Below are 21,517 nucleotides of genomic sequence, written 5' to 3'. Positions count from 1 at the left end.
AGTGATAAATGGCTTGTAGGCACTGTAGGAAATAAACTTATATAAAGGAGAGAGACTGTCACTAGAATGCAATAAATCTCTGGATATCAATATGGCATAGGCTGCAATGAAATAAAGAAATGCCAGCAGCTTAGGAATACGAAGTCAGGATACACCTGGAAACATATTTAAATTACTAAGCACCTGTGTGGAGGTTAGTGATGTCGCAAACTGAAAATTTTCCGCGAACGTCCGCAATTGTTTGCGAACGGGCGAACCGGGTGAACCGCCATTGACTTCAATAGGCAGGCAATTTTTTTTTTTTTTAAATGGCCACAATAGTGATGGAAACGTTGTTTCAAGGGTACTAACACCTGGACTGTGGCATGCCGGAGGGGGATCCATGGCAAAACTCCCCCGTAAAATTACATAGTTGATTCTGGTTTTAATCCATAAAGGGCATAAATCACCTAACATTCCTAAATTGTTTGGAATAATGTGCTTTAAAACATCAGGTATGATGTTGTATCGATCAGGTAGTGTAAGGGTTATACCCACTTCACAGTGACAGACCTAACTCCCCATTTAACGCACCGCAAACGACCGCAAACAGTCCATTTGCACAACCAAGAGATAGATAGATTTGATAGATAGATACATAGATTAGATAGATAGATCAATAGATGCAATATACATTTGATAGATACGATAGATAGATAAATAGATATATAGATAGATTTGATAGATAAATAGATAGATTTGATAGATAGATAGATAATTTCCCAGACAGAGAATTACAAGACGTGTGGCTGGGACCCATGGTAAGGTTCCCAGAGGCAGTTGCGGCGCCAGGGGACGTGTATATGGCATGGGTTTTAGGAACTGGGAGATGGAAAAAGATGCTTGGTCGGTCCTCCTACTTCAAATTTGGGGCAATGTGCGTGCAATCGTGGCCGGACTTTTAGCCGACTGACATTTGGCCAACAGACATTTGGCCGACGGACATTTGGCCAATGGACATTTGGCAGAAACACAAGTGGCTGTCACAAAACAGTCCGGCCACGAGATAGATAGATTTGATAGATAGATACATAGATTAGCTAGATAGATCAATAGATGCAATATACATTTGATAGATACAATAGATAGATAGATAGATAGATAGATAGATAGATAGATAGATAGATAGATAGATTTGATAGATAAATAAATAGATTTGATAGATAGATCATTTCCAAGACTGAGAATTACAAGACGTGCGGTCTGGGACCCATGGTAAGGTTCCCAGAGGCAGTTGCGGCACCAGGGGAAGTGTATATGGCATGGATTTTAGGAACCGGGAGATGGAAAAAGATGCTTGGTCGGTCCTCCTACTTCAAATTTGGGGCACTGCGCGTGCAATCTAATGTGCCACCAGATAGGAGTGGTGTGTTAAGTAGTACTATTCCTATCAGTTTAATCCCTGTTACGTGCCTTTTTTTGGTTTGGTTTTTGAAGCCACAGTGCAGCACCAGAGGCCAGAAAAATTTGGCATGTACACATGCCTGAAAAGTTAGGTATTGTTGCAGCCGCTGCTGTAGCAGCGCCCAGAAAAATTGATGTTTGTTTCCCAGGCAGAAAGTGCCCTAAAACATTGCGGCTTGAACCCTAGTTGTTGGCGGATAAGTCACGCAAGTCATCCGGCATTCAAGATAAAATACAGCAGCATGTGTACCATTTGTAGCCCAAGGCAGCTCATCTCATCAGGCCTTTTTTACTCGAATGTATTGCCCAATGTCAGTCCCTTCGGGATCCATCCCTCATTCATCTTAATAAAGGTGAGGTAATCTAGACTTTTTTTACCTAAGCGACTTCTCTTCTCAGTGACAATACCTCTTGCTGCACTGAAGGTCCTTTCTGACAGGACACTTGAAGCGGGGCAGGCCAGAAGTTCTATCGCAAATTGGAATAGCTCAGGCCACAGGTCAAGCCTTCACACCCAGTAGTCAAGAGGTTCATCGCTCCTCAGAGTGTCGAAATCTGCAGTTAAGGCGAGGTAGTCTGCTACCTGTTGGTCGAGTCGTTCTCTGAGGGTGGACCCCGAAGGGCTGTGGTGATGCGTAGGACTTAAAAAGCTCTGCATGTCCTCCATCAACAACACGTCTGTAAAGCATCCTGTCCTTGCCGGCGTGGTCGTGGGAGTCGGAGGATTACTTTCACCTTTTCCTGTGTTAGATTCCCGTTGTGCTGTGACATCACCCTTATACGCTGTGTAAAGCATACCCCGTTGTGCTGTGACATCACCCTTATACGCTGTGTAAAGCATACTTTTTAATTTATTTTGGAACTGCTGCATCCTTTCTGACTTGTGGTAATTCGGTAAAATTGCAGGCACTTTATGCTTATACTGGGGGTCTAGTAGCATGGACACCCAGTACAGGTCGTTCTCCTTTAGCTTTTTTATACGAGGGTCCCTCAACAGGCACGACAGCATGAAAGACCCCATTTGCACAAGGTTGGATGCCGAGCTACTCATGTCCCATTCCTCGTCCTAAGTGATGTCACTGAAGGTATCTTCTTCCCCCCAGCCACGTACAACACCACAGGTATCAGATAGGTGACAACGAGCACCCTGGGATGCCTGTTGTGGTTGGTCTTCCTCCTCCTCCTCAAAGCCACATTCCTCCTCTGACTCCTCTTCCTCACAATCTTCTTCCAGCGTTGCCGCTGGTCCAGCAAGTGATGCTGATAAGGCTGTTTCTGGTGGTGATGGTGACCATAACTCTTCCTCTTCACGATCATCTACGGCCTTATCCAGCACTCTTCGCAGGGCACGCTCCAGGAAGAAAACAAATGGTATGATGTTGCTGATGATGCCTTCGGTGCGACTGACTAGGTTTGTCACCTCCTCAAAAGTATGCATGAGCCTACAAGCATTGCGCATGAGCACCCAGTAACGTGGCAAAAAAAAAATCCCAGCTCCGCAGAGGCTGTCCTAGCACCCTGGTCATACAAATACTTGTTAAGAGCTTTTTCTTGTTGGAGCAGGCGATCGAACATTAGGAGTGTTGAATTCCAACGTGTCGGGCTGTCGCAAATCAAGCGCCTCACTGGCATGTTGTTTCGCTGCTGGATATCTGAAAAGTGTGCCATGGCCATGTAGGAATGACTCAAATGGCCACACACCTTCCTGGCCTGCTTCAGGATGTCCTGTAAGCCTGGTTACTTATGCACAAAGCGTTGTACGATCAGATTACACACATGTGCCATGCACGGCACATGTGTCAACTTGCCCAATTTCAATGCCGCCACCAAATTACTTCCATTGTCAGAAACCACTTTGCTGATCTATAGTTGGTGCGGAGTCAGCCACTGATCCACCTGTGCGTTCAGGGCGGACAGGAATCAACCCCAAGCCGGCGTGACACTGCCATATCCGGGTTGTGGAATAGTACCTGGGGAGCTGGTAGAGGAGGTGGCAGCAGGCCTGCCTGCAAGTCGTGGCGGTGTCACCAACTCCTCTGCAGAGCCACGCATTCCATGCTAGGCAGCCGTCAGCAGGTTTACCCAATGCGCAGTGTAGGTGATATACCTGCCCTGACCATGCTTTGCAGACCAGCTATCAGTGGTCATATGGACCCTTGCCCCAACACTGTGTGCCAGACATGCCATTACTTCTTTCGCACAATCAAGTACAGGTTGCGGATTGCCTTTTGTGCAAAGAAATTTCGGCCGGGTACCTTCCACTGCGGTATCCCAATAGCTACAAATTTTTTGAACGCCTCAGACTCCACCAGCTTGTATGGTAAAAGCTGGCGGGCTAAGAGTTCAGACAAACCAGCTGTCAGACGCCGGGCAAGGGGGTGACTTTGTGACATTGGCTTCTTATGCTCAAACATGTCCTTGACAGACACCTGACTGTGGGCAGATAAGCAGGAACTGCTCCGGAAGACGAAATGGCAGATGGTTGAGAGGGGGCAAGGAGGACAGCAGTGGTTGACATGGCTGAAGATGCTGGACCAGGAGGAGGATGGCGGCTTTGAGTTTGTGTGCTGCTTCTACTCATGTGTTGATCCCATAGGCATTTGTGATGTGCGATCATGTGCCTTCGCAAAGCAGTTGTACCTAGGTGGGTGTTGGTCTTCCCACAACTATGTTTCTTTTGGCACAGGTTGCAAATGGCATCGCTGTTGTCAGAGGCAGACACACAAAAAAAATGCCACACTGCTGAGCTCTGCGATGATGAAATTCTGGTGGTGGCAACAGTATGCGTTGATTGGCGTGCTGTCTGGCTGACCCCGGGTGCCGATGCATGCTGTCTGACTGTGCCACTAGCTCCTTGCGACGACCTCCACCCTGCTTCCAACTCATCTCCTCCTCCTCTCTGTCTCCCCATCTGAACTTTCCCCCTGTTCTTCATCTAGCGGGCACCCATGTGACATCCACGGACGCATCGTCATCATCAACCGCTTCACTTGTCACTGACAAATCAACATAGGAAGCAGCAGCAGGTACAACATCATCATCATCACACCGTAAGTCCATGTCTGTAATGCTACCTGACTGAGACATATCACTGTTATCTACATTCTCTGTCAATGGTGGTTGCGCCTCACTCATTTCTTCCAACTGCTGTGTAAACTCATCTGACAGATCAAGTGAAGCGGCTGTGGTGCTAGTGTTGGTGGTGGTGGCAGGTGGGCGAGTGGTAACTTGAGAGGTGCCCGAACATAAGCTGGAGGAGGATGGTGCATCAAGGTTCGGAGCAGAAGCTATAGAAGATTGGGTGTCCTGTGTTAAAAAGTCAACTATGTCCTCCTTTTATTTTTTTAAATTTACACTTACACTACTATTAAACAAGATATGAGTGGTGCCACTGGGCAAGTGGGCACAGTATACGCTGTGAGCCTGACACAAAAAAGCAGACTGATGTTTCACAGTCCAAAACGTTTTTATTTTTTTAAATGTACACTTACACTACTATTAAACAAGATATGAGTGGTGCCACTGGGCAAGTGGGCCCAGTATAAGCTGTGAGCCTGACACAAAAAAGCAGACTGATGTTTCACAGTCCAAAAAGTTTTTTTGGTTTTTAAATGTACACTTACACTACTATTAAACAAGATATGAGTGGTGCCACTGGGCAAGTGGGCACAGTATATGCTGTGAGCCTGACACAAAAAAGCAGACTGATGTTTCACAGTCCAAAAAGTTTTTATTTTTTTAAATGTACACTTACACTACTATTAAACAAGATATGAGTGGTGCCACTGGGCAAGTGGGCCCAGTATAAGCTGTGAGCCTCACACAAAAAAGCAGACTGATGTTTCACAGTCCAAAAAGTTTTTTTTTTTTTAAATGTACACTTACACTACTATTAAACAAGATATGAGTGGTGCCACTGGGCAAGTGGGCCCAGTATAAGCTGTGAGCCTGACACAAAAAAGCAGACTGATGTTTCACAGTCCAAAAAGTTTTTTTGGTTTTTAAATGTACACTTACACTACTATTAAACAAGATATGAGTGGTGCCACTGGGAAAGTGGGCACAGTATACGCTGTGAGCCTGACACAAAAAAGCAGACTGATGTTTCACAGTCCAAAAAGTTTTTATTTTTTTAAATGTACACTTACACTACTATTAAACAAGATATGAGTGGTGCCACTGGGCAAGTGGGCCCAGTATAAGCTGTGAGCCTGACACAAAAAAGCAGACTGATGTTTCACAGTCCAAAAAGTTTTTTTGGTTTTTAAATGTACACTTACACTACTATTAAACAAGATATGAGTGGTGCCACTGGGCAAGTGGGCACAGTATACGCTGTGAGCCTGAAACAAAAAAGCAGACTGATGTTTCACAGTCCAAAAAGTTTTTATTTTTTTAAATGTACACTTACACTACTATTAAACAAGATATGAGTGGTGGCACTGGACAAGTGGGTCCAGTATAAGCTGTGAGCCTGACACAAAAAAGCAGACTGATGTTTCACAGTCCAAAAAGTTTTTTTTTTTTTTTTAAATGCACACTTACACTACTATTAAACAAGATATGAGTGGTGCCACTGGGCAAGTGGGCACAGTATACGCTGTGAGCCTGACACAAAAAAGCAGACTGATGTTTCACAGTCCAAAAAGTTTTTATTTTTTTAAATGTACACTTACACTACTATTAAACAAGATATGAGTGGTGCCACTGGGCAAGTGGGCCCAGTATAAGCTGTGAGCCTGACACAAAAAAGCAGACTGATGTTTCACAGTCCAAAAAGTTTTTTTTGTTTTTAAATGTACACTTACACTACTATTAAACAAGATATGAGTGGTGCCACTGGGCAAGTGGGCACAGTATACGCTGTGAGCCTGACACAAAAAAGCAGACTGATGTTTCATAGTCCAAAAAGTTTTTATTTTTTTAAATGTACACTTACACTACTATTAAACAAGATATGAGTGGTGCCACTGGGCAAGTGGGCCCAGTATAAGCTGTGAGCCTGACACAAAAAAGCAGACTGATGTTTCACAGTCCAAAAAGTTTTTTTGGTTTTTAAATGTACACTTACACTACTATTAAACAAGATATGAGTGGTGCCACTGGGCAAGTGGGCACAGTATACGCTGTGAGCCTGACACAAAAAAGCAGACTGATGTTTCACAGTCCAAAAAGTTTTTATTTTTTTAAATGTACACTTACACTACTATTAAACAAGATATGAGTGGTGGCACTGGACAAGTGGGTCCAGTATAAGCTGTGAGCCTGACACAAAAAAGCAGACTGATGTTTCACAGTCCAGAAAGTTTTTTTTTTTTTTTAAATGCACACTTACACTACTATTAAACAAGATGTGAGTGGTGCCACTGGGCAAGTGGGCACAGTATACGCTGTGAGCCTGACACAAAAAAGCAGACTGATGTTTCACAGTCCAAAAAGTTTTTATTTTTTTAAATGTACACTTACACTACTATTAAACAAGATATGAGTGGTGCCACTGGGCAAGTGGGCCCAGTATAAGCTGTGAGCCTGACACAAAAAAGCAGACTGATGTTTCACAGTCCAAAAAGTTTTTTTTGTTTTTAAATGTACACTTACACTACTATTAAACAAGATATGAGTGGTGCCACTGGGCAAGTGGGCACAGTATACGCTGTGAGCCTGACACAAAAAAGCAGACTGATGTTTCACAGTCCAAAAAGTTTTTATTTTTTTAAATGTACACTTACACTACTATTAAACAAGATATGAGTGGTGGCACTGGACAAGTGGGTCCAGTATAAGCTGTGAGCCTGACACAAAAAAGCAGACTGATGTTTCACAGTCCAGAAAGTTTTTTTTTTTTTTTTAAATGCACACTTACACTACTATTAAACAAGATATGAGTGGTGCCACTGGGCAAGTGGGCACAGTATACGCTGTGAGCCTGACACAAAAAAGCAGACTGATGTTTCACAGTCCAAAAAGTTTTTATTTTTTTAAATGTACACTTACACTACTATTAAACAAGATATGAGTGGTGCCACTGGGCAAGTGGGCCCAGTATAAACTGTGAGCCTGACACAAAAAAGCAGACTGATGTTTCACAGTCCAAAAAGTTTTTTTTGTTTTTAAATGTACACTTACACTACTATTAAACAAGATATGAGTGGTGCCACTGGGCAAGTGGGCACAGTATACGCTGTGAGACTGACACAAAAAAGCAGACTGATGTTTCACAGTCCAGAAAGTTTTTTTTTTTTTTTTTAAATGCACACTTACACTACTATTAAACAAGATATGAGTGGTGCCACTGGGCAAGTGGGCACAGTATACGCTGTGAGCCTGACACAAAAAAGCAGACTGATGTTTCATTGTCCAAAAAGTTTTTATTTTTTTAAATGTACACTTACACTACTATTAAACAAGATATGAGTGGTGCCACTGGGCAAGTGGGCCCAGTATAAGCTGTGAGCCTGACACAAAAAAAGAAGACTGATGTTTCACAGTCCAAAAAGTTTTTTTTGTTTTTAAATGTACACTTACACTACTATTAAACAAGATATGAGTGGTGCCACTGGGCAAGTGGGCACAGTATACGCTGTGAGACTGACACAAAAAAGCAGACTGATATTTCACAGTCCAAAAAGTTTTTATTTTTTAAATGTACACTTACACTACTATTAAACAAGATATGAGTGGTGCCACTGGGCAAGTGGGCCCAGTATAAGCTGTGAGCCTGACACAAAAAAGCAGACTGATGTTTCACAGTCCAAAAAGTTTTTTTTTTTTTTAAATGTACACTTACACTACTATTAAACAAGATATGAGTGGTGCCACTGGGCAAGTGGGCACAGTATACGTTGTGAAACTGACACAAAAAAGCAGACTGATGTTTCACAGTCCAAAAAGTATTCATTTTTTTAAATGTACACTTACACTACTATTAAACAAGATATGAGTGGTGCCACTGGCCAAGTGGGCCCAGTATAAGCTGTGAGTCTGACACAAAAAAGCAGACTGATGTTTCACAGTCCAAAAAGTTTTTTTGTTTTTAAATGTACACTTACACTACTATTAAACAAGATATGAGTGGTGGCACTGGGCAAGTGGGCACAGTATACGCTGTGAGCCTGACACAAAAAAAGCAGACTGATGTTTCACAGTCCAAAAAGTTTTTATTTTTTAAATGTACACTTACACTACTATTAAACAAGATATGAGTGGTGCCACTGGGCAAGTGGGCCCAGTATAAGCTATGAGCCTGACACAAAAAAGCAGACTGATGTTTCACAGTCCAAAAAGTTTTTTTGGTTTTTAAATGCACACTTACACTACTATTAAACAAGATATGATTGGTAGCACTGGGCAAGTGGGCACAGTATACGCTGTGAGCCTGACACAAAAAAGCAGACTGATGTTTCACAGTCCAAAAAGTTTTTATTTTTTTAAATGTACACTTACACTACTATTAAACAAGATATGAGTGGTGCCACTGGGCAAGTGGGCCCAGTATAAGCTGTGAGCCTGACACAAAAAAGCAGACTGATGTTTCACAGTCCAAAAAGTTTTTTTGTTTTTAAATGTACACTTACACTACTATTAAGCAAGATATGAGTGGTGCCACTGGGCAAGTGGGCAAAGAATACACTGTGAGCCTGACACAAAAAAGCAGACTGATGTTTCACAGTCCAAAAAGTTTTTATTTTTTTAAATGTACACTTACACTACTATTAAACAAGATATGAGTGGTGCCACTGGGCAAGTGGGCCCAGTATAAGCTGTGAGCCTGACACAAAAAAAGCAGACTGATGTTTCACAGTCCAAAAAGTTTTTTTTGTTTTTAAATGTACACTTACACTAATATTAAACAAGATATGAGTGGTGCCACTGGGCAAGTGGGCACAGTATACGCTGTGAGACTGACACAAAAAAGCAGACTGATGTTTCACAGTCCAAAAAGTTTTTATTTTTTAAATGTACACTTACATTACTATTAAACAAGATATGAGTGGTGCCACTGGGCAAGTGGGCCCAGTATAAGCTGTGAGCCTGACACAAAAAAGCAGACTGATGTTTCACAGTCCAAAAAGTTTTTTTTTTAAATGTACACTTACACTACTATTAAACAAGATATGAGTGGTGCCACTGGGCAAGTGGGCACAGTATACGCTGTGAAACTGACACAAAAAAACAGACTGATGTTTCACAGTCCAAAAAGTATTTATTTTTTTAAATGTACACTTACACTACTATTAAACAAGATATGAGTGGTGCCACTGGCCAAGTGGGCCCAGTATAAGCTGTGAGCCTGACACAAAAAAGCAGACTGATGTTTCACAGTCCAAAAAGTTTTTTTGTTTTTAAATGTACACTTACACTACTATTAAACAAGATATGAGTGGTGGCACTGGGCAAGTGGGCACAGTATACGCTGTGAGCCTGACACAAAAAAGCAGACTGATGTTTCACAGTCCAAAAAGTTTTTATTTTTTAAATGTACACTTACACTACTATTAAACAAGATATGAGTGGTGCCACTGGGCAAGTGGGCCCAGTAAAAGCTGTGAGCCTGACACAAAAAAACAGACTGATTTTTCACAGTCCAAAAAGTTTTTTTGGTTTTTAAATGTACACTTACACTACTATTAAACAAGATATGATTGGTAGCACTGGGCAAGTGGGCACAGTATACGCTGTGAGCCTGACACAAAAAAGCAGACTGATGTTTCACAGTCAAAAAAGTTTTTTTTTTAAATTTACACTACTGTTACACCAGATATGAGTAGTGGCACTGGGCAAGTGGGCACAGTATACGATGTGAGCCTGGCACACACACTGGCAGGCAGGCAACTGCAATTAGATTACACTAGCAGACTGATGTTTCACAGTCAAAAAGTTTTTTTTTGTAAATTTACACTACTGTTACACCAGATATGATTGGTGGCACTGGGCAAGTGGGCACAGTATACAATGTGAGCCTGGCACACCTGCTGGCAGGCAGGCAACTGTAATTAGATTACACTAGCAGACTGATGTTTCACAGTCAAAAAAGTTTTTTTTTTTTTTAAATTTACACTACTGTTACACCAGATATGAGTGGTGGCACTGGGCATGTGGGCCTGGCACACACGCTGGCAGGCAGGCAACTGCAATTAGATTACACTAGCAGACTGATGTTTCACAGTCAAAAAAGTTTTTTTTTTTAACTTACACTACTTTTACACCAGATATGAGTGGTAGCACTGGACAAGTGGGCACAGTATACACTGTGAGGCTGGCACACACACTGACAGGCAGGCAACTGCAATTAGATTACACAAGCAGACTGATGTTTCACAGTCAAAAAAGTTTTTTTTTTAAATCTACACTACTGTTACAAAAGATATGAGTGGTGGCACTGGGCAAGTGGGTCTGGCACACACGCTGGCAGGCAGGCAACTGCAATTAGATTACACAAGCAGACTGATGTTTCACAGTCAAAAAAGTTTTTTTTTTTTTAATTTACACTGTTGTTACACCAGATATGAATGGTGGCACTGGGCAAGTGGGCACAGTATATGATGTGAGCCTGGCACACACGCTGGCAGGCAGGCAACTGCAATTAGATTACACTAGCAGACTGATGTTTCACAGTCAAAAAAGTTTTTTTTTTTAAATTTACACTACTGTTACACCAGATATGAGTTGTGGCACTGGGCAAGTGGGCACAGTATACGCTGTGAGCCTGGCACACATGCTGGCAGGCAGGCAACTGCAATTAGATTACACTAGCAGACTGATGTTTCACAGTCAAAAAGTTGTTTTTTTTAAATTTACACTACTGTTACACCAGATATGAGTGGTAGCACTGGGCAAGTGGGCACAGTATACGCTCTGAGGCTGGCACACACACTGGCAACTGCAATTAGATTACACTAGCAGACTGATGTTTCAAAGTCAAAAAAGTTTGTTTTTTTTAAATTTACACTACTGTTACAACAGATATGAGTGGTGGCACTGGGCAAGTGGGCCTGGCACACACGCTGGCAGGCAGGCAGGCAACTGCAATTAGATTACACAAGCAGACTGATGTTTCACAGTCAAAAATGTTTTTTTTTTTTTTAAATTTACACTACTTTTACAACAGATATGAGTGGTGGCACTGGGCAATTGGGCCTGGCACACACGCTGGTAGGCAGGCAACTGCAATTAGATTACACAAGCAGACTGATTTTTCACAGTCAAAATTTTTTTTTAAAATTTACACTACTGTTACACCAGATATGATTGGTGGCACTGGGCAAGTGGGCACAGTATACGATGTGAGCCTGGCACACACGCTGGCAGGCAGGCAACTGCAATTAGATTACACTAGCAGACTGATGTTTCACAGTCAAAAAAGTTTTTTTTTTAAATTTACACTACTGTTACACCAGATATGAGTGGTGGCACTGGGCAAGTGGGCACAGTATACGATGTGAGCCTGGCACACACACTGGCAGGCAGGCAACTGCAATTAGATTACACTAGCAGACTGATGTTTCACAGTCAAAAAGTTTTTTTTTGTAAATTTACACTACTGTTACACCAGATATGATTGGTGGCACTGGGCAAGTGGGCACAGTATACAATGTGAGCCTGGCACACCTGCTGGCAGGCAGGCAACTGTAATTAGATTACACTAGCAGACTGATGTTTCACAGTCAAAAAAGTTTTTTTTTTTTTAAATTTACACTACTGTTACACCAGATATGAGTGGTGGCACTGGGCATGTGGGCCTGGCACACACGCTGGCATGCGGGCAACTGCAATTAGATTACACTAGCAGACTGATGTTTCACAGTCAAAAAAGTTTTTTTTTTAACTTACACTACTTTTATACCAGATATGAGTGGTAGCACTGGACAAGTGGGCACAGTATACGCTGTGAGGCTGGCACACACGCTGGCAGGCAGGCAACTGCAATTAGATTACACAAGCAGACTGATGTTTCACAGTCAAAAAAGTTTTTTTTTTAAATCTACACTACTGTTACAAAAGATATGAGTGGTGGCACTGGGCAAGTGGGTCTGGCACACACGCTGGCAGGCAGGCAACTGCAATTAGATTACACAAGCAGACTGATGTTTCACAGTCAAAAAAGTTTTTTTTTTTTAAATTTACACTATTGTTACACCAGATATGAATGGTGGCACTGGGCAAGTGGGCACAGTATATGATGTGAGCCTGGCACACACGCTGGCAGGCAGGCAACTGCAATTAGATTACACTAGCAGACTGATGTTTCACAGTCAAAAAAGTTTTTTTTTAAAAAATATTTACACTAATGTTACAACAGATATGAGTGGTGGCACTAGTTGGCAAGTGGGCCTGGCACACACGCTGGCAGGCAGGCAACTGCAATTAGATTACACTAGCAGACTGATGTTTCACAGTCAAAAAAGTTTTTTTTTAAATATTTACACTAATGTTACAACAGATATGAGTGGTAGCACTAGTTGGCAAGTGGGCCTGGCACACACCCTGGCAGGCAGGCAACTGCAATTAGATTACACTAGCAGACTGATGTTTCACCGTCAAAAAAGTTTTTTTTTTCAAATATTTACACTAATGTTACAACAGATATGAGTGGTGGCACTAGTTGGCAAGTGGGCCTGGCACACACGCTGGCAGGCAGGCAATTGCAATTAGATTACACTAGCAGACTGATGTTTCACAGTCAAAAAAGTTTTTTTTTAAATATTTACACTAATGTTACAACAAATATGAGTGGTGGCACTAGTTGGAAAGTGGGCCTGGCACACACGCTGGCAGGCAGGCAGGCAACTGCAATTAGATTACACTAGCAGACTGATGTTTCACAGTCAAAAAAGTTTTTTTTTTTTAATATTTACACTACTGTTACAACAAATGTGAGTGGTGGCACTAGTTGGCAAGTGGGCCTGGCAGACATGCTGGCAGGCAGGCAACTGCAATTAGATTACACTAGCAGACTGATGTTTCACAGTCAAAAAAGTTTTTTTTTTTAATATTTACACTACTGCTATAACAAATATGAGTGGTGGCACTAGTTGGCAAGTGGACCTGGCACACACGCTGGCAGGCAGGCAACTGCAATTAGATTACACTAGCAGACTGATGTTTCACAGTCAAAAAAGTTTTTTTTTTAAATATTTACACTACTGTTACAACAAATATGAGTGGTGGCACTAGTTGGCAAGTGGGCCTGGCACACACGCTGACAGGCAGGCAATTGCAATTATATTACACTAGCAGTTTTTTTTTTTTAAATTTACACTACTGTTACACCAGATATGAGTTGTGGCACTGGGCAAGTGGGCACAGTATACGCTGTGAGCCTGGCACACATGCTGGCAGGCAGGCAACTGCAATTAGATTACACTAGCAGACTGATGTTTCACAGTCAAAAAGTTTTTTTTTTTAAATTTACACTACTGTTACACCAGATATGAGTGGTAGCACTGGGCAAGTGGGCACAGTATACGCTCTGAGGCTGGCACACACACTGGCAACTGCAATTAGATTACACTCGCAGACTGATGTTTCAAAGTCAAAAAGTTTTTTTTTTAAATTTACACTACTGTTACACCAGATATGAGTGGTGGCACTGGGCAAGTGGGCACAGTATATGCTGTGAGCCTGGCACACACGCTGGCAGGCAGGCAACTGCAATTAGATTACACAAGCAGACTGATGTTTCACAGTCAAAAAAGTTTTTTTTTTTTAAATTTACACTACTTTTACAACAGATATGAGTGGTGGCACTGGGCAATTGGGCCTGGCACACACGCTGGTAGGCAGGCAACTGCAATTAGATTACACAAGCAGACTGATTTTTCACAGTCAAAATTTTTTTTTTTAAATTTACACTACTGTTACACCAGATATGAGTGGTGGCACTGGGCAAGTGGGCACAGTATACGATGTGAGCCTGGCACACACGCTGGCAGGCAGGCAACTGCAATTAGATTACACTAGCAGACTGATGTTTCACAGTCAAAAAAGTTTTATTTTTAAATTTACACTACTGTTACACCAGATATGAGTGGTGGCACTGGGCAAGTGGGCACAGTATACGCTGTGAGCCTGGCACACACGCTGGCAGGCAGGCAACTGCAATTAGATTACACAAGCAGACTGATTTTTCACAGTCAAATTTTTTTTTTTTAAATTTACACTACTGTTACACCAGATATGAGTGGTGGCACTGGGCAAGTGGGCACAGTATACGATGTGAGCCTGGCACACACGCTGGCAGGCAGGCAACTGCAATTAGATTACACTAGCAGACTGATGTTTCATAGTCAAAAAAGTTTTTTTTTAAAATTTACACTACTGTTACACCAGATATGAGTGGTGGCACTGGGCAAATGGGCCTGGTACACACGCTGGCAGGCAGGCAACTGCAATTAGATTACACAAGCAGACTGATGTTTCACAGTCAAAAAAGTTTTTTTTTTAAAATTTACACTACTGTTACAACAGATATGAGTGGTGGCACTGGGCAAGTGGGCACTGTATACGCTGTGAGCCTGGCACACACGGTGGCAGGAAGGCAACTGCAATTAGTTTACACTAGCAGACAGATGTTTCACAGTCAAAAAAGTTTTTTTTTTTTAAATTTACACTACTGTTACACCAGATATGAGTGGTGGCACTGGGCAAGTGGGCCTGGCACACCTGCTGGCAGGCAGGCAACTGCAATTAGATTACACTAGCAGACTGATGTTTCACAGTCAAAAACGTTGTTTTTTTTTTTAAATTTACACTACTGTTACACCAGATATGAGTGGTGGCACTGGGCAAGTGGCTTGGCAGGCAAGCAACTGCAATTAGATTACACAGGGGAAAAAAATTATGTTCTAGCCCTAAAAAGGGCTTTTTGAGGTGCTGTCCTTATAGCAGAGATCAGATGAGTCCTTCAGGACTGTAGTGGACACTGAATACACTAGCCTAGCTATCAATTTCCCTATAAAATCACCAGCAGCTACACTGTCCCTCCTCTCACTAACAATGCAGCTTCCGAATGAATCTAAAATGGCTGCTGTCCAGGAGCTGGGAGGGTCTGGAAGGGAGTGTCTGCTGCTGATTGGCTGGAATGTGTCTGCAGACTGTGAGATACAGGGTCAAAGTTTACTCAATGATGACAAATAGGGGGTGGATTGAACATCGCATATGTTCACCCGGTGCAGAGAATGCGAACATGCTATGTTTGCCGTGAACTATTCGCCGGCGAACAATTCGCGACATCACTAGCGGAGGTGTGCAGGACTTTTAAAAGAAAAGTAGGTGGAGACTGAGGATGAGCCCATTACTTGATCTAGAGCAGGGGAGTCCTGACAGTTAGCCTTAAAAAGCAGCATTTAGAGGTCCCAACACTGCTTTTTAACGCCCACTGGTATTACGAGTCAGGCAGGAGAGCGTCTACCACTCACTTTTTTTCCCGCGATTTTAACATACCACAAATCCCTTACGTCAATAGCGTATCCTATCTTTTAATGGGATTTTCCTAATGCCGGTATTTCGATCGCCTGAAAAAGTGAGTGGTAGACCCTCTCCTGGCAAGAATCCTACCGCATTTAAAAGTCAGTAGTTAAGAGTTTTATGGGTTAATGCCGGAACATAAAGCTCTTAACTAAAGTGCTAAAAGTACACTAACACCCATAAACTACCTATTAACACCAAAACCGAGCCCCCCCACATCGGAAACACAACTAAAATGTTTAACCCCTAATCTGCCAACCGGACATCGCTGCCACTTTAATAAATTTATTAACCCCTAAACCGTCGCACTCCCGCCTCGCAAACACTAGTTAAATTTTATTACCCCTAATCTGTCATCCGTAACATCGCCGACACCTACCTACATTTATTAACCCCTAATCTGCCTCCACCAACGTCGCCGCTTCTATATTAAATTTATTGACCCCTAATCCTAAATCTAACCCTAACAAATATAATTTAAATAAAACAAAATAAATGTACTACTATTAAATAAATTAATCCTATTTAAAACTAAATACTTACCATTAAAATAAACCCTAAGCTAGCTACAATATAACTAATAGTTACATTGTAGCTATCTTAGGATTTATTTTTATTTTACAGGCAACTTTGTATTTATTTTAACTAGTTGCAATAGTTATTAAATAGTTATTAACTATTTAATAACTTCCTAGTTAAAATAAGTACAAATTTACCAGTAAAATAAATCTTAACCTAAATTACAATTACACCTGACACTATACTATCATTAAATTAATTAAATAAATTACCTACAATTAACTACAATTAAACACAATTAAATTAAATAAACTAAAGTAAAAAAAAACACTAAATTACAGAAAATAAAAAAAGAATTACAATTTTTTAATCTAATTACACCTAATCTAATCCCCCTAATAAAATAAAAAAGCCCCCAAAATAATACAATTCCCTACCCTATACTAAATTACAAATAGCCCTTAAAAGGGCCTTTTGTGGGGCATTGCCCCAAAGTAATCAGTTCTTTTACCTGTAAAAAAATATACAATACCCCCCCAACATTAAAACCCACCACCCACACACCCAACCCTACTCTAAAACCCACCTAATCCCCCCTTAAAAAACCTAACACTACCCCCTTGAAGATCACCCAGAGGGGCAAGTCTTCATCCGATCCGGCCAGAAGAGGACATCCAGGCCGGCAGAAGGCTTCATGCGGGTGGCATCTTCTATCTTCTTCCATCCGGAGCGGGTCCATCTTGAAGACATCCGACGTGGAGCATCCTCTTCCATCCGACGGCGACTGAAGAATGAAGGTTCCTTTAAGTGACGTCATCCAAGATGGCGTCCCTTCAATTCCGATTGGCTAATAGAATCTAATCAGCCAATCGGAATTAAGGTAGGAAATCAGCCAATAGGATTGAAGATCAAGGTCCTCTTCTGGCCGGATCGGATGAAGACTTCTGACCCTCTGGAGGTCCACTTGTGCCCGGCTGGGTGAAGATGGCTCAAGGTAGGGTGATCTTCAAGGGGGTAGTGTTAGTTTTTTTTAAGGGGGTATTGGGTGGGTTTTAGAGTAGGGTTGTGTGTGTGGGTGGTGGGTTTTAATGTTGGTGGGGGTATTGTATTTTTTTTTACAGGTAAAAGAGCTGATTACTTTGGGGCAATGCCCCGCAAAAGGCCTTTTTAAGGGCTATTTGTAATTTAGTATAGGGTAGGGAATTTTATTATTTTGGGGGCTTTTTTATTTTATTAGGGGGATTAGATTAGGTGTAATTAGTTTAAAAAAATTGTAATTCTTTTTTATTTTCTGTAATTTAGTGTTTTTTTTTTTTACTTTAGTTTATTTAATTTAATTGTAGTTATTGTAGGTAATTTATGTAATTAATTTAATGATAGCGTAGTGTTAGGTGTAATTGTAATTTAGGTTAGGATTTATCTTACAGGTAAATTTGTACTTATTTTAACTAGGAAGTTATTAAATAGTTAATAACTATTTAATAACTATTCTACCTAGTTAAAATAAATACAAAGTTGCCTGTAAAATAAAAATAAACCCTAAGCTAGATACAAAGGCCTAGATTTAGAGTTGGGCGGTAGCCGTCAAAACCAGCGTTAGAGGCTCCTAACGCTGGTTTTGGGCTACCGTCGGTATTTGGAGTCAGTCAGGAAAGGGTCTAACGCTCACTTTCCAGCCAAGACTTTTCCATACCGCAGATCCCCTTACGTCAATTGCGTATCCTATCTTTTCAATGGGATCTTTCTAACGCCGGTATTTAGAGTCGTGGCTGAAGTGAGTGTTAGAAATCTAACGACAAAACTCCAGCCGCAGAAAAAAGTCAGTAGTTAAGAGCTTTCTGGGCTAACGCCGGTTTATAAAGCTCTTAACTACTGTGCTCTAGAGTACACTAACACCCATAAACTACCTATGTACCCCTAAACCGAGGTCCCCCCACATCGCCGCCACTATATTTAAATTTTTTAACCCCTAATCTTCCGCTCCGTACACTGCCGCCAACTACGTTATCCCTATGTACCCCAAATCTGCTGCCCCTAACACCGCCGACCCCTATATTATATTTATTAACCCCTAATCTGCCGCCCCCGCTATCGCTGACCCCTGCATATTATTATTAACCCCTAATCTGCCGCTCTGTACACCACCGTCACCTACATTATAGCTATGTACCCCTAATCTGCTGCCCCTAACAACGCCGACCCCTATATTATATTTATTAACCCCTAATCTGCTCCCCTCAACGTCGCCATCACCTGCCTACACTTATTAACCCCTAATCTGCCGAGCGGACCGCACCGCTACTATAATAAAGTTATTAACTCCCATCCTATTATCACTCCCGCCTCAATAACCCTATAATAAATAGTATTAACCCCTAATCTGCCCTCCCTAACATCGCCGACACCTAACTTCAATTAGTAACCCCTAATCTGCTGACCGAATCTTGCCGCTACTGTAATTAATGGATTAACCCCTAAAGCTAAGTCTATCCTTAACAATAACACCCCCTAAGTTAAATATAATTTAAATCTAATGAAATAAATTAACTCTTATTAAATAAATTATTCCTATTTAAAGCTAAATACTTACCTGTAAAATAAACCCTAATATAGCTACAATATAAATTATAATTATATTATAGCTATTTTATGATGTATATTTATTTTACAGGTAACTTTGTATTTATTTTAACCAGGTACAATAGCTATTAAATAGTTAAGAACTATTTAATAGCTAAAATAGTTAAAATAATTACAAAATTACCTGCAAAATAAATCCTAACCTAAGTTACAATTAAACCTAACTCTACACTATCAATAAATTAATTAAATAAAATACCTACAATTACCTACAATTAAACCTAACACTACACTATCAATACATTAATTAAATACAATATCTATCTTTCTGGGCTAACGCCGGTTTATAAAGCTCTTAACTACTGTGCTCTAAAGTACACTAACACCCATAAACTACCTATGTACCCCTAAACTGAGGTCCCCCCACATCGCCACCACTCTATTAAAATTTTTTAACCCCTAATCTGCCGACCGCACACCGCTGCCACCTACGTTATCCCTATGAACCCCTAATCTGCTGCCCCTAACACCGCTGATCCCTATATTATATTTATTAACCCCTAATATGCTGCCCCCAATGTCGCCGCTACCTACCTACAATTATTAACCCCTAATCTGCCGAACGGACCTCACTGCTACTATAATAAATGTATTAACCCCTAATCCGCCTCACTCCCGCCTCAATAACCCTATAATAAATAGTATTAACCCCTAATCTGCTCTCCCTAACATCGCCGACACCTAACTTCAAGTATTAACCCCTAATCTGCCGACCGGAGCTCACCGCTACTCTAATAAATTTTTTAACCCCTAAAGCTAATTCTAACCCTAACCCTAACACCCCCCTAAGTTAAATATAATTTTATTCTAACAAAATAAATTAACTCTTATTAAATAAATTATTCCTATTTAAATCTTAATATTTACCTGTAAAATAAACCCTTATATAGCTACAATATAAATAATAATTATATTGTAGCTATTTTAGGATTAATATTTATTTTACAGGCAACTTTGTATTTATTTTAACCAGGTACAATAGCTATTAAATAGTTAATAACTATTTAATAGTTACCTAGTTAAAATAATTACAAAATTACCTGTAAAATAAATCCTAACCTAAGTTACAATTAAACCTAACACTACACTATCAATAAATAAATTAAATAAATTACCTACAATTATCTACAATTAAACCTAACACTACACTATCAATAAATTAATTAAATAAAATACCTACAATTATCTACAATTAAACCTAACACTACACTATCAATAAATTAATTAAATACAATACCTAGAAATAAATACAATTAAATAAACTAACTAAAGTACAAAAAATAAAAAAATATTTACAAACATCAGAAAAATATTACAACAATTTTAAACTAATTACACCTACTCTAAGCCCCCTAATAAAATAACAAAACCCTCCAAAATAAAAAAATGCCCTACCCTATTCTAAATTAAAAAAGTTCAAAGCTCTTTTACCTTACCAGCCCTTAAAAGGACCTTTTGTGGGGCATGCCCCAAAGAATTCAGCTCTTTTGCCTGTAAAAAAAAAAACATACAATACCCCCCCAACATTACAACCCACCACCCACATACCCCTAATCTAACCCAAACCCCCCTTAAATAAACCTAACACTAAGCCCCTGAAGATCTTCCTACCTTATCTTCACCTCGCCGGGTATCACCGATCGGTCCTGGCTCCAAAATCTTCATCCAACCCAAGCGGTGGCTAGACATCCATAATCCTGCGGCTGAAGAGGTCCAGAAGAGGCTCCAAAGTCTTCATCCTATCTGGGAAGAAGAGGCGATCCAGACCGGCAACAGCCAACAGCCAATAGAATTCAAGCTCAATCTGATTGGCTGATCGGATCAGCCAATCAGATTGAACTTGATTCTGATTGGCTGATTCCATCAGCCAACCAGAATTTTCCTACCTTAATTCCGATTGGCTGATAGAATCCTATCAGCCAATCGGAATTTGAGGGACGCCATCTTGGGTGACGTCCCTTAAAGGAACCGTCATTCTTCAGTTAGACGTCGTCGGAAGAAGATTGATCCGCGCTGGAGGTCTTCACGATGGAGCCGTTCCTCATCGGATGAAGATAGAAGATGCCGCTTGGATCAAGATGGTTGCCGGTCTGGATCAACTCTTCTTCCCGGATAGGATGAAGACTTTGGAGCCTCTTCTGGACCTCTTCAGCCACAGAATTATGGATCGCCAGCCCCCGCTTGGGTTGGATGAAGATATCGGAGCCAGGACCGATCGGTGATACCCGGCGAGGTGAAGATAAGGTAGGAAGATCTTCAGGAGCTTAGTGATAGGTTTATTTAAGGGGGTTTGGGTTAGATTAGGGGTATGTGGGTGGTGGGTTGTAATGTTGGGGGGGGTATTGTATGTTTTTTTTTACAGGCAAAAGAGCTGAATTTCTTGGGGCATGCCCCACAAAAGGTCCTTTTAAGGGCTGGTAAGGTAAAATAGCTTTGAACTTTTTTAATT

This window comes from Bombina bombina, chromosome 1, assembly GCF_027579735.1.
Source record: "Bombina bombina isolate aBomBom1 chromosome 1, aBomBom1.pri, whole genome shotgun sequence".
Lineage (NCBI taxonomy): Eukaryota > Metazoa > Chordata > Amphibia > Anura > Bombinatoridae > Bombina > Bombina bombina.
This window is presented reverse-complemented; position numbering follows the sequence as displayed.